Genomic DNA, 15,869 nt, shown 5'->3' with positions numbered 1-15,869 from the left:
ATAAAACACAATTTAATTGAGTAGACACGTTTGAAATATCATTAATATACAGTATAATAGAAATAACTTTTTTAAAGCTTTAATGTGACCTTTAAAGCGTTTTAACCAGTCACGAATGGGGTCATGGTGTGTTTTATCTCAGAGAATAAAACATGAGAATATAGGCTTATGTTAACCCAACATAACCCATATACTGATGATGGAACCGGAAATGGTGAAATGCTAACTCTCTTCTGGGTTTTGCCTACAGAAATAAATCATCATCACTGTGCATGGCACTCTATTTTAAGTGAATTTTTACAGTAGCTGTAAAAAGCATTTCTTTACACCAAATCCTAATTTACTTTTAATAAACTGCTCAATGATGTCTTATGACACCTAAAGCATTGCACTGAAATGTGTGTTTTCTGTAAACCTACTTTAAATCAATGTGCATTAGATTTTTTTTTTTTAATTAGGTAACCTGTCTGTCACAAAGACAGGTATGAAGACTAGTTATCTGCTTGTTAAGTCATGATATATAAAGACCATTTTTGGGTCCAAGCCTCCTCTCACTTTATGAGACTATAAACTCAAAAAGCTTCTTATAAGCACTATATCACGCATTGAAGCTATTTGTACTCTACATTCTCCAAGCTCAGTACGTCCCAGGCAACAATACTTCAACAATACTTTATAAAGATTAATTTCTTCCTGACCATCTGTCATTTCCGAGATAAAGATTAGGATTGCGAGTTTTATGTTCAATGTATGTGAATTAGAGGTCTTCACGGGTCCACTTAAATCTGAAAACCTGATGTCCGACCTTAGACCCAATCAGGTTCAGATGTAAAAGTTTCAAGTGTGCCTCGGACATGGGTCGGGTACAATATTAGCAGCATCGAGTCTCAGGTAATTTTAAATTTATGTGTTTTTGCTGAACAGACCGAAGACCAGAACTCTCTTGCGTGTGTGCGTCAATGTCCTTTTCAAACCTCTCTTCTGTTTGCCAAGAGCGTTTGCGACAATGTGTGGCTGGCGATAGGTTAATTTTCATTGAGACATGTCAATCAATTTTAAATGGTTACCGTGGTGTCGTCGTCAGATAACAAAGTAAAACAAATGGAGCAGCTCGCCACATTGGTTCCGAGACCAGCTGGGTTTTCTTTTTTTGTCTGACTGCTGCGTGCAGGGCTGCAGAATGCACACATAACATTTGGGTCCAGTCTGATAAAAAAACTGGTTCGGGTCGGACTCGGGTCTAATTTTTTTTGGCTTGTCTCGGGTCGGGTCTTTCTTAAAAAAAAATATTTATGCACGTCAGGTTCGAGTATAAAGTGTTCGGGTCATTTCGGGTCGGGTACATTTATTTGGACCCAAGAGGACCTCTAATGTGAAGCTCAAAATACCATATAGATAATTTATTATAACTTTAAAATTGCCACTTTGTAGGTGCGAGCAAATGTGCCATTTTGGGTGTGTCCTTTAAAGTGCAAATGAGCTGATGAAATGCAAACACTGATCACAATGATGGTGGTCTGTTGAAATTGAAACTCAATTATGCTATCAATTATTTTTCTCTCTCTCTTTCTTTCTCTCTGTACTAAATGGCAGTGCCGTGGTTGGATAGTACAGATAAAGGGGCGCTATTATCCGCTTCTGACATCACAAGGGGAGCCAAAATTTCAATTACCAATTTCTTTACATGCTGAGTTACTGGGTTGATCTTTTTGATGTTTTCTACGTTGACAGAAGCACACAGAAGTTATAGCACTTAAACATGAAAAAAGTCTGATTTTCATGATATGTCCCCTTTAAGGCATGTGATGGAGCATTTGGACAAGAAGTTGACGTCAGACTTAACAAGCGGATTGGTCAGGTAGTAGCAACATTTTATTACATTATTATTTTTATAAAGCTTACAGTGTTTTAGTGTGCTGACAATAACTGTTCGACTGCTTAAGTACTCTTGAAGGGGTTTATATAATTGCGGCATGTGAATTGTATTCAAAGTCAGATAGTCCAAAGTTCGAAGAGGCTTCTCATAGCCTTACAATGTAATAACACACACACATGCACTTTAAAAAGATCATTATATGTACTTTTAGGTACTTATATGCACCCTTTAGGTACAGTATACTTATTTTAGAGGTACCTTTATTTCTGACATTGTAGATGTGTATAATTATACAGAGCTCCTAACTATTTTACATCATCTGACTTGCCTCGAATCCGTTCACAAAAAAATACATTTAAAAAAAATGCATTTATTTATTTAGCACAGTTTAATCCAAAGCAATTAAAAATAAAGAGAACATGAACAGTTTGTTCTACTGGTGAGTCAATGAATCAAATGATTTGATTCATCCACAACTCAAGCATCAATTAGTATAATGTGCTACAAATTACATGGAATGGACTTATTCAGAGTACTTCAGCTTTATGATGTTTATCCTCACAACAAACATTTGTCAACATTTTCCTCCTTTTTGTTTCTCAAAAAGATTAATTCATTCCCAAGCAAAGCATCACTACTAGCTTGCTTGAAAAGCTGTAGTTTCGGTAAACCTTAAAACGAATTCAAGACATGCTTTCAACCCAAAATTGACTTACTTAAAAGTATGTGCATTCTGTAAATCCACTTTTAGTGCTTAAAGAAAATTAAATTTCCCTCCTCACATGCGTCTGCTGTATTGAATGCCGTTGTCTTTCAGTTCGGTCATAAGGATGTAGGGTTATAGCGTTGCCAGGGCGATGGGAGGCCAAAGGAGAGCATTTGTCTTCCTGCTCCCCCTCAGGATCACATGATGGAAAGCACCTGTCCGTCTCCTAGGCAACCATTTACCTAAGAGAGGCCAAAACGGCATCGATCTCAATGAATCAGGCCCTCCGGAAACACATGCCATTACACGGGCCTCGCGTTACTGAGACTTATAGACCATAATGTACAATAAACATCAGCGTGCAGCGACTATAAAACTTCACACACAAACATCCCAGAGGAAAAATCTGCACGTCCGGCAACACGTCCACTCACAGATGACCACAACCGTTTAAAAACATGGATGTTTACAGCTACCCTTTATATTTAAAAACAATGCATTGCTCTGCAATACGATAATCTTTAATTCTACACTAATATTTTAAATAAGAACTGCTATAAAATACTGTATGCACATAATGAGATGTTATCTAATTCAATGACAGTTTAAAGGGACAGTAAGTAGGGTTTGAAGTGTTTTATTAAAATCAATGTGTCCTGGTTGGTGTCAAATGACCTCTGCCAGTGATCTGACTTTGCTTTGTAAGCTTACAATTTCTTCTCTTTATTTACATTTAACGGTAAGTCCAAGGAGGCTTTCATGTCATTCCTCCGTATTGATAAACTATAATAGCAGAAAGGGACAAAAAGTAGTAGTTTCCATAACGCATTTTCATTCAGAACACGTGAACCAGCTGAAACGGACCCGGACAAGGAGATCAGCGATTACATAACGGCTACCATAGTTGGAACACGCATTTGGAAAAGCGAGGCGCTAGAACGCACTATTCGTTTGAATGCAAAATACAATTTCACCACTAAACGGGGGTAAATCCTACTTACTGTCCCTTTAAGATCACAGGCACATTGATACTGAACACTTTGGTGCATTGCTGTGATGCATCAACACGGCCGCCATATACTAGAGGGCCCTCGTGTTTTCTAGTACATTGCTTTCAAAGACAAAAGTGACTTATAAAACAAATCCTTTATTTATTGTTAAATGCATAACAAATAGAAAAAAGAAATGAAAATTACTCATGGTTTTTATGGTAAGAGTAACTATTATATTGTGATGTATTAATTACTGTTGGCAAAAAACATGGTGATTTCACTTCAGCAAATGTCCAAAAGCTGAAATTTTCCATTAAGCATTGTTTACCAGCAGCGGCAATGGCAACTATAAGAGACTGAAAGTAAAGCATTTTTTTATTTATTTAGCTAAGTGGGTTTGCCTTGTTTAAGGTTAGTATGTGTTATTAATTGATTCTGCTTCTGTTATATGTAAACAGTGCTGTAGTGTAGGGCTTACGCAGGAATACAGGGTATAGCCAATTCTTTATTAGATGACATGGGGTATACACCCACGTTTTAATCCGAAATATTAAAGGGATACTTCACCAATTTAGCATTCAGCTTTGTATCTGTAGAAACCCGGCAGTATTACTGAATGACCATGTTTCCCTCCATCATTACCCCCTGAGAGGAGAGATATCTGCATTTTGGTTCTGCAAAAAAGTCCTCCGATGATGCAAAAATCGTCATATTACATCATCGGAGGACTTTTTTGCAGAACCAAAATGCAGATATCTCTCCTCTCAGGGGGAAATGATGGAGGGAAACATGGTCATTCAGTAATACTGCCGGGTTTCTACAGATACAAAGCTGAATGCTAAATCGGTGAAGTATCCCTTTAAATATTTCATAATGATCTTTATGGTGAGAAGTCAGGCAGCAGCTATTAAAGCAACACCAAAGAGGTTTTTTTACCTTAAAATAACGCTTCCAAAACAGTTTCAGTGGTTCATCCACTCTAAACAGGGTTAACAGCACTTTCACATTCGCTTTGCAGCCCTCTATCGGCCAAAACCGCACTAAAGAAGTTTCCAACCGTCGGGTAGCGGTCCTGTAGTCCGAGTGAATACTACAAAAACTTGCTTTACGGCAGACCTACAATCCAATCAGAGCCAGCTATGCCTCAGTATTTATGACAGTGGTAATGGACAATTACGCTTCTAACCTGGAGGGGGAGCAAAGAGCCAAAACTCTTTGGTGTTGCTTTAAGTAACAACACTAGCCCATTCTGGAGTGAACTAATTATACCAGTCCGACCTTAGTTGGGCCACTTTAAAAAAGATGGGGGTGTAAATTTAACAGTATACCCAGGCACCACTACATACATCACTGTATGTAGACACTTTGGGCAGGTTTCCCAGACAGGGTTTAGGACTGGGCCTTATAGGACTTTTAAGTAGTTTTAACAAAAATACCCTACAAAAACAATACTGATGTGCATCTTGAGACAGTCACGTCAGTGCAAGATGATTTTAAATTAAGACAGCTCAAACATGCATTTTAGTCTGGGACTCAAGCCCTGTCTGGAAAACCACTTCTTTATGTTGTAAGTCAGATCTGAGACGCCAAAGAGGTAAAACAGCTTTTAGATATTTGTGTGATGCACAGGTTTTTTGAGTTTTTTGTCATTGTCACCTGTAGTTTATAGATATTATTTTCTTCAACCCTGTGTGCTGGTTTCCTCTAACAGGATTTTATTGTTCAGATGACTTTTATGTTGTTGAGTTACGGCAAATCACATTATTCTGCTTACATGTAGGTTTTCACAATGCTATGGACGAAAAATACCATCAGTTATTGAAAAGTTGTTTGTTAAGGTAAATTTTGCTGCAGTGGTATGTAACATGAAAAAATAATAATATTCAAATAGATATAACTGACCATGAAACAAAGACACAAGAAACAGCTCAACAACTTATTTAAAAACTAAATGTAATGCTGCTTTGGTAAAGTACATTTTCAAACTGAATTACTAAGGTCATTTTGCTGGAAAAAATTATAAATTTCATTATTAAATATTTTACATTGTTAGAGCACATTTAAATGTTATTAAATGCTGACATGTACGTGTTGTTTGAATATCAGACAGAAGCAGAAGGACAGTGCTGAATGACGTGTTGAAGATTGTAATGGATCTTTACTGACATCTTGTGGCTGCTCTCTGTAACTGAATCTGCTAACGTCATGACAGAAAGAGGACATAAAAGGCTACACATTCGCACTTTTTCAAAGTTCGAGATTACATCTGCATTTACTGTGAGTCTGGAAATCTTCTTTGTGGAAATTGCGTATTCTTTGTGGGTTTATTGCGGGTATACTCCAGTTTCCACCCACAAAGATACCAAATTGCTCCTCCTCCACCATGTGTATTGATCCAGTTGTGTGGATTGGATGAATTAACCGTAAATCTATTCACCTTATTTTTCACGACAACAAGGGCGGCGCCATTTCGCTCATTTTGTCAACGTTCTTCCGGCCGCATAGACGATGAGCAGCTGAGGCAGTGACTGAAGGCGACGCGTTAAAGCTTAAAAAGCTCACCCGAGCGCCTTTATGTTTCTTTCTTACCAATTTAAAGCCAACTGAGGAATACCTTTATCCCAAGGTTCGACTACGATGTTCCGGTAACTTTAAACCACGCCGGGTGTTGAAAAGGTGGCCAGTTTCAGGTAAGCTATCTTAGCTAACTATGTGCTCGTTCGCCTAAAGTTAGATTTGTGAAGTCCGTTCTACAAATACACTTAAGATCAGTAACGTTAGTTTATAAAATGCAACTATTTGAATGGTTGTAATTGTCCACCTATATTTTTATATTTACGATAGTACAACGAGATATTATAGTACATTGCATTCTTACAGTAGCCCACGTGACGTGATTCCTACAAGTTACTGAGATTTCAGATGCTAGAATGTCAGTTCATTTCTCATTCAGATATTGATAATGACCTATTAAACAACGTATTATTTAACACTGAAGTTAAAGGTTGTGTGTAGGGTTGCCACCTTTCTGAAATGGAAATAAGGAACGGGGGGGGGGATGGGGGATGGGGGGTGGTTGCCTGGGTCCGGTGACATGCCCCCACGGAAGAGAATTTTGAAAAAAATTACCCCTGAAATGAAGACTTCTGATGAAAATAGTGGAAACTAATTAATAAATTTAGATAAATATATTTCATACAACTTCTTACGCCTAAATATTTAATAAAAAGCAAAGTATGCCTAATAAGTAGTATACAAGACTGAACCACATGTGAAATATAAAGGCAATCATGATCATTTTGCCAACAATGAACCATGGTTTTGTTAAGTTTATAATAAGACCCCACCCCCTTTTTAAACCTTGCGCAATCTAAATCCATAATTATTATTTAATAAGAAACCCATCAGAAATGATTGACACATTGAGACGGAGGGACCGGGACACAGGAACAGAGGGAGAGCACTGGAGAGATAGTACATGTTTAGCCTATCTCTTTTAATATAATCACTTTCTTATCAACTATATTTGAGTTTTAAAAATCCACATAATTACATACCATATGAGCCTCTGGAGACGACTGACGACCAATGAACCTTGACATTGCTCCATCCTGTGCCCGCAGTCTCTCGCTCCTCTTGTGATTATCTCCTCATGCGTGCTGCTTTATATCACACACTCCGCCGTGACAACCAGAAAAAACGCGATAGCATATGGTACAATTGGCCGTGTATTCATTGTCCCTCACGCATTCCAGCCACGGGTAGTCATTTTCTCATTCAATTCTATATTTTTGTGCTCGTTTCCTTTTCGCCGGCTGCTCGGATGCAGTCATTTTTACATTTCCCGCTGTTGTCACTTGTCGTCATCGTTGCTATGATACGCGACATCACATGACTGAAACGACCAATTAAAAGGGCATTCCCTGATGTGGCTGCAGGATGTTAAAAATGCTACGCTGATCATAGACAAACAGAGGGAGACATTACCGCACCGTCAGGGTTTTCTTATACAAATGACGCGGTCTTTGTTCATGGCTGACATATTATAAGCTATGTGTCTGTCATGTATTTGCACTGAATTAATTTTCATAAAATACGGAACAAACTGCGTTCCGTATCAGTTCAATACGGAACAAGAATTTTATGTGTCAAATACGGGACGATTCCGTATTATACGGAACGGTTGGCAACCCTATGTGTGTGTATAATGTTACGGTCTCTTTTTAATGCATCTCTCTCTTTCACACTGTTCTGTTTAAGTATGGGTGCCATTTATATATTAATTCTCATGATGCAAGTTTATTTTAAATACTAACATAAAAATGTTTATGGTTATATTGTTTTCACAGATGCATTGATGTGTAGTGATGCAGTGGACATTCTGGACAACTGTGAGGATGATACAATCAACATGTTCCTAAACTGTGATGCAGAAACACAATGGGAGGATCCATCCGTCTCTGACCACAACTACACTTTAAAATCACAACTCAACCTGAAGCAACCTACATCTGATATGGATAAACAATGGTGCAGTTTCCCTGACAGGGTTTATCCTGGTCCCAGGCTAAAATGCATATTTGAGCTACAATAATTTAAAAACACCTTGTACTCACATACCTCAATATATATGAGTGCCATTGTTTTGTCACAAGATGCGCACCAGTCTTGTTTTTTTGTAGGGTTTGTTTGTAAAAACTAAAATGTCCTAATATAATTAAATCCTAGTCCTGTAAACCCTGTCCGAGAAACTGCTTCAATGTGTTGAGCTGGCACAAATGTACAAATCTCTGCTGAGAAACAACCATCTTTGTGTCAGCTTTACACAGGGTTGATATTGCATCCATTACACAGTCACCAAGCACTTTACCAGTACATACACCAACAGCTTCCAGATAAACACTTGGGATCAGCTCCTGATGACTCCGATAAAGCTGTGTCTTAATTTATTGCAGGGTGGTCTTGCTTTACCTGTTGTAAAGTTACATTAAACCTTCATATGTGATCAGATGTCATGCAGTGATATTAAACATTGTGTGATCAGATGTTGTGCAATTATATTAAACCTTTACAATGTGATCAGATGTTGTGCATTTATATTAAACCTTTACAATGTGATCAGATGTTGTGCAATATTAAACCTTTACAATGTGATCAGATGTTGTGCATTTATATTAAACCTTTACAATGTGATCAGCTGTTACATGTCATGCAGTTATATTAAACATTTACTATGTGATCAGATGTAACCTGCCATGCAGTTATATAAGCCTTTACAGTGTGATCAGATATTATCTGTAAGGAATTTCTTAAACCATATGTGAGCTTTGTAGATTCCACTTAAAAGGATTTAAGTCTCCTGATTTAAAGGAATAGGTGTTGGCAAGTTTGCAAATGAATTCTATCATTGTACCACATAAAAACGAAATAGTTATTTGACTGGTTAAGGTGCACATTTGCTATAAAAAAAGACGAAATCACTGTGTAAATATTGGTAGACATACTTTTAATAATTTTCAATGTTGCTCCATCAACTCCTGACAGGACGAGGTAATTAAGTATGCCAGGTTACTTGCCGCGGCCGCTTCATATCGTCTAACCACGAGACGATTGATGGGACAATATAAGACTATCCGAGCGTCGTATGAAGTTTTAACCGTGCTCCTAATTTAAAACATTTACAGCAGTAGCGATATTTGTCATTTCGCTAAAGTTATAGCGAACTACAAACAATCTTCTAACAACCAAACTAACCACCGAATGCACTGTGCCATATTAGCAGCGGAAGTCGGTTGACAAAATGGGGAAGAGCGAAGAATTAAAAAGGGGCGTGGCGGAATAAGGTGAATAGCCATAGATGCTGGAATAGCGTTGAGAATAAACAAGCAAACCAACAAAAACTCTTCTGACTCATTGCGGTGCTGCGCAGATCGATCGGAATGTGACATCACAACACCGTGAGAGCAAAACTAGAGTGGGCGACTCAGTATGCTTTCAAATCGATTTTGCGGTAGTGTGATGTCATACGCCAACAGTTCTGCCAGCCGCCGTAGTTCAAACATGCCTGATGTCAAAAAAATCGAGAGATGACAAATCAAATCAAACCGTTTACACTTTACAGACAGAGGCTCCAGAGCGTGATGAGGGCAGAGATCCCCTGACCTGTAAGTCAACAAACATTGAAAATTGTACAGATGTTTAATTATGAGAAATGTTAAACAACTGATTGTAATAATCAGGATGCAAACTAATAGGCTACTTTGGTCTGAATTTGTTATTTCAAATTAACGTATAAGATCCAGTAAATGAGTTTGACTGACAGGCGACCTGACCGATATTAGGCGCCTCAGTTATTCGCCATTTTGTCCGACAATTAACCACACATTTTTACCTGCTGCGAGTTTTTAAACAAACAATATTTCGTTGTTGTTTGTTGTCACACTATAGCTACGAATCGGATCCCAGCTAAAAGCAATATAATAATGTGAGATTTAATTTGTTATTGTACCGGACTCACGCAAGACTCAGTCAGAGTTTTACCTCAGGTTGTTGAATGAGAAGCTAACCTTACCCTTCAGAACTGCGCATCTCAAAACTTCTAACACTACCAGAATTTTATTTATAAGTATATTTATGTATGAGTTAATACATTTATTTTATTAAAAATTAAACACCACAACTGGGCTTTACACATTTTATGGCCAGGATTTGAAATTTGGTCTTTTTTGCTGCATAGATTCCTAAAAAAATACCCAAATGCTGTTTAAAGGGACACAAGGCAGCATTTTTATGTTAATAAATCCTCTTCGTAAGTCGGTATATGGTTAAATGACTCATTACATGACGAATGAAGACCCTCTCGCCCGCCCCTACCGTCTGTAGGAAGAATACCCCACTTGCAAGTTCGCTGTATCCGACCCGGTGTCCTTCAGTCTCGTAAAGTCTCAGATATAGAAAGCATTTACTCCCAGACACTAGGGGGAGCTAGTAGAGAAATAATACTCAGACTTGCCTTGTGTGCCTTTAAAGAGTATAGCAGCATTAATAATTTAACAATTACTGGTAACTAGGGCTGTTCCGAATACCATTTTTTGAGCTTCGAAGCTCTAGTAGAAATAAAATTGAATATTCGAAGCTTCGGAAGGAGGGGCTGAACATATTTTTCTCTTTAATAAAGGCAGGAATCTCCGTGTGTGTATGTGTGTGTGTCTGTCTATCTACAGGGTTATTACGTGGCGGATGTGTTGCTGCGGATCCAGGGGAGTGTAGTGCCTTTTTTTCCCTGCAATATGGACATGTGACACGTTTAGAATTAATAAACTTTAAAAATACTACAGAACAGCGCAAGCCGAAAGCGGCGTGCCTGTCACGCGTCATGCGAGAACAGCATTAGTGAAACAAAACACAAGAGCAATACCTTTAATAAGGTAGACTAACATTTTTCTAACAAACAAACATTCCCGTATCAGAAATTAGCAGCACAGTAATTACTGACAACGTAGGGTAGGCTATTTAAATAAAACAACGAAAATAAATGAACGAAGTTCAACAAACTGTAATAAAACGGTAGCATACTTTCAAAATCAAGTTTATTGATAACACTTACACCATTCATTAGCAGAACAATAAAGAAGATATTTTGCAGAAACCCCAGTGCTCCGTCATGCAAGTCAACCGATCCGCACACTTTAAGAGCTAAAGCATATATATCCAATACAAAATTAAACCCCCATAACTCCGTGTGACATATTGACGTCTTTTGAAGCAAATCAATCAGTTTTTGCAAGAAACTGGACGTTATTTACAACACTATTAGCGTGAATGCCAAAGCAGGAAGCACGCTTTCCGTTCGAGGCGATCTCTTTCACTGGTGGGGTTTGGTGGCTGTTGGCTATGGATGTTGGTCTCTCTGCGCCACCTAGAGAGCGGGAGCGTGAAGCGCACGTCCTGCTTGGCAAAAGCTCTGCATTATTAACGCTGAAAAATATTTATATATATATTCCAATCTCAAAACTGAAAATCGAATGTCAACCCACGGAACGAATATTCAAATTTTCTGGTCCAGCCCTACTGGTAACATAATTATGATTGCAATAGAAACTCTAGCAAACACGTAAAACACTGATTAATTGTGACATTACAAAAGTGACCCTAATATAGAAGGCTAATATATATTGGTATTGATAACTGCATTACCAGGATGCTATTACTACTAAATAGGCAATGTTTTTAAAAATACAACAAAAACATACCATCAGCATTATCGTGTTCCATCGATACGCACAACCGGCGCAACGTCATAGAATGTCTCTGAACAGGTTCACGCCCACTTTTGGGGGAAATCGCACTAGACGTTCCATTGGCTTCCGTTCAAAATAGCGGAACAAAGCAACCTTCGTACACAGCCGGCAGGCGTACATAACTTATGAAATCACTCAGATTAAACATGTTGAGTAATTATCTGTCCACCCTGCCGGCCATAGAGCGCGAAAGATAAATTAACATATTTAATTTGGTCAATATAAAAACATGTCTCTTTCATTTTCCCAGCATCAAATTTGTGTAACAACGCTCCCTATTGGCCAGAGGTATCTTACCCGGACATTTACTCATACCTCATCGAGTCAACAGGGAAGCAAGTGAATGATTTTACTTCGTATTTGAAAGTTACTTCGTATTTATTCATTATGTCTTTATATTTAGAGTAATGAGTGCACTTTTCCGTCCAGCTATACAACTAACTGGCTTAGCGATATTTCCAGCGATCACTGGATGGCGTTGTTACACAAAATTTGACGCTGTGAGAATGAAAGGGACATGTTTTTATATTGACCAAATTAAATGTGTTAATGTACCTTTCGCGCTGTATGGCAGGCAGGATGGACAGATAAATACTCAACATGTTTAATCTGAGTGATTTCATAAGTTATTTACGCCTGCCGGCTGTGTAAAAATGTTGCTTTGTTCCGCTATTTTGAATGGAAGCCAATGGAAGCGCTGCTTTTTTATCCCCCGAAAAGGGGCGGTGACGAAATTTACAGTCAAGTTCCCGGATGTGCCGGTAGTCCGTATAGACTGTAAAAGGTCCACCTCAACTTGGAATACATACAAGGATGTTGGATGTCCCTCAAGCATGATGCGCACATACATTATCAAAAACTCTTTGACAGGTCGGTGTCTCCATCAATAATGAACACATTTGTCAACAACACTTTTTGTGTCTTTGGCACTTTCGCCATGTTTAAGCAAGGTCTCATGCTTAAAATGTTTGAATTCCCCCACCAACGCCGTTTTACCTGAAACCTCTGTTTCAAAGGATTTACGGTAAACACAGTAACATCGAGCCATTTTTATAGCGGAGCCACTCGTAATCTTTAAGCCTCTCTCTCCGAAAGGTTTAACGTTAAGCCATTTTTTTCGGTGGTGAAGTTGCATTTAAATCCGGACCGTTGTGCATTAATACAGTAGTAACATTGGCTCACATTTTAGCGATTTGCATACCAACGTAGCACTGCAACAAGGAAGGATTCACATTCATATTAGCCAATCTGCGGTCTTCCTTAAACGCAAGAACTTAATGGTAAAATTTGATTGGTTATGTAATGTTGGAGAGAACACTGAACCTGGTACAGCACACAGCATACACATTCTAAATCAAGTCACACACCACGGCAGTTTCGAGCCCTGCTCAATAGCATGTGCTTGTGATACATAGAACGAATGTTAACCCACCAAGATCTCTTACAACAATGCAGAGAAAAAGGATTGCAGTATGACTGTTGCTAGTTGATGTCAGCTATAGTGGATTCCTTGCCCAGTCAATGTGGAGAATGTTTATAGCCTTTAAATTGACAGAAAAGGAGAGGAAGACCACAGTTTGGAGGCAGCAGAAAAGACTCTTGCTATAGATATGGAACAGGGAAGGGGAGGGAAAGCTTAACATCAGGAGAGAAGATGTGACTTGGAAACCACTCCTGACCCACTAACTGGAGGGTGTCACGGTTTAGGCTCAAAACACACAATGAATGTTGGACACCATCTAATGACAGAATGTTAATATAAGAGACCTTTAAATCCAAACCTAGATAGCAGTCAGCAAAAAGAATTAAAAACATTTTAGCTATTGTTGGACACATAGACAGGGAGAAACAACATCACACTGACCACATAAAGAATTTGTTCAAATCATTTTTACTATGTATAACAAATTTATTCAAATCATTTTAATTATTAATAACCAATTAATAAGCAATTAAAAACACTCATACATGATATAATGAAAGGAAGGTGTAGCTTAGAACTCCACCATTTTAAAATGATAAAATGAATACTTCGCAGCCTAATCACAACATATCCTCCAACCTATACGATTGCTTTGGTCGTTTGACCAACATATGCATTTACTAATAGCAGGTGAAACTTAATATATTAGGGTTATAAGATTATATTTTGGGGTATAATTTTGCTATGATGACATGTACAGGGATAACATTTTCAATTTAAACTGCCAGGATTAATTGTATTTTATTACACATTACACTATTCAGGCATTTAGGGCAAATAACATACCCATTTATTTATTATATGATATAAACACAACATACAAAACAGTCACAACCTTTTAAAAATTTACTTAAAATATGGGTTCAACATAAAGGACTCCTCTGTGGCCCGGGGCAAGCGTGAGAGACGTTCGGGTAAGTAAAAAGTATTGTCGCTTGCCCGATCGGGCCAGGGCTTCACCCTCAGTCACTGAAATATATTTTCATCAATTAACATCTTGGAAGCAGACATATTTTGCAATATTTTGCACAGTTTGCTGTCAGTTTACAGGTAAAGCTGAAAAGTTGGGAGCCTTAGGAACATGTCTGTTGTATTTGTATACAATTATATTTGACTTTTATATTATTATTTTTAAATATGTGACACTGACTTTTTTTTATTGGGGCCAGTGACATTTTTGGCAGGGCAAGTGAAAACCTGAACCACTGGCCCAAGCTGCCAGTATAAAAAAATTATTTGCATTGAGCCCTGACCAAGTGTACCAAGGTCAAACGATCAATTTATTTGAAGAAAAGATGCAAAAATGATGACAATCCGCGGTAAGTATCAGATTCGGTGTAGACTGATTCAATAACTGCCATGATTGTGAAAAGGCATTAGCTTTCGTGTGTCTTGTGACCGATTGCATCATTACGTTAGCTAAGAATATGATGCGCTATTGGCTCTTGTGACCGACTATGTCATGGTGGTTTATGTTTGAATGAGAGCTGACTGTGTTTTGAGTGTTTTTCATAATTGTATGGCTTCAGTTTGCAAAGTTTGCAATGCAAATGGTTTGTAATACTTTTAAACTTTGTTTTATGCAATAAATACCTGACTGTAATTTTACTTGCGTGTTGTGTTTATATGCTTGAGAAGTGGTTGGGTTTACTGTAAGGTTGAGGGTGCGGTTAAATTTACAAATTCATAAATTTAAATGTGTCTAATCTGATGTATAAGGCAAAAAAACTTAAAACGTAACAACATGTTGTACAGTATTTATAAGCTACTGTCGCTAGAGGACACTACGTCGTAATAAGGTGCTTGCACAAACGACTTATGAGGTCGTTATTTTTTGGAGGACAGTCTCCCTAATCACCAACACAGTAGACAGTTTAATATCTGCTCCTCTATCCTACAAGACAGAAACATTTCTGATAATTTTACTAACATATTATTGAATCCATTATTTCCTCCTACAGATAAAAATGTAACCCTCACTCCAAATTTACTGGATATATGAAAAATAAAAGAAATTGTACACATGCTTTTAGATATAGATAGATGCTAACAACATTTGAAAACATCTTAAAACCTTTTTTTTTTCAGTGAGTTTTTAGAGGAGCATGCTGAAAACTTTAAAGAAACGTACATTTTGCTGGATTATTTTTAACCCAATGCTGGATAAATATTGGACAAAACACATGTTGGATTATAAATAAATGGAGAAAGCAACTCAATGGAACACAATAGTACACGAGTTTGCTATATACCTTGTTTTTCTATTGCCTAGACTAGTATCTGTTGTGATTTAAGAAAACTTGCTTGCTTTAATATACTTGTTCATTTACTTTTAAGTGTTATAGTTTGGCTCTGTTTGTGTTTGTTAGCTCCTTTTAGCATGTGCTCACTTACAGAACTTTCACTGGCACTTCACCAGCATACTTTCCTGCATGTCTACATCCCATCCCGCTTGATTGTTTCCTTACTGTATCTTTGTAAGTCGCTGTGGATAAAAGTGTCTGCTAAATGC

The 15,869-nt window shown here is 37.8% G+C and overlaps 1 long non-coding RNA gene across 1 annotated transcript; it reads left to right on the top strand.

The window, feature by feature from the left end:
* Window positions 1–5,683: 5,683 nt before the first annotated feature.
* Window positions 5,684–8,653, top strand: LOC141362900 (uncharacterized). The gene is made up of 2 exons (XR_012368474.1): window positions 5,684–6,264; window positions 7,924–8,653. It is a non-coding gene; the product is annotated as an uncharacterized lncRNA (long non-coding RNA).
* The last annotated feature ends 7,216 nt before the right edge of the window (window positions 8,654–15,869 follow it).

This window comes from Misgurnus anguillicaudatus, unplaced genomic scaffold, assembly GCF_027580225.2.
Source record: "Misgurnus anguillicaudatus unplaced genomic scaffold, ASM2758022v2 HiC_scaffold_29, whole genome shotgun sequence".
Taxonomy (NCBI): domain Eukaryota; kingdom Metazoa; phylum Chordata; class Actinopteri; order Cypriniformes; family Cobitidae; genus Misgurnus; species Misgurnus anguillicaudatus.
Note: the sequence above shows the minus strand (reverse complement) of the source record. Positions and strands in the feature narration are given on the sequence as shown.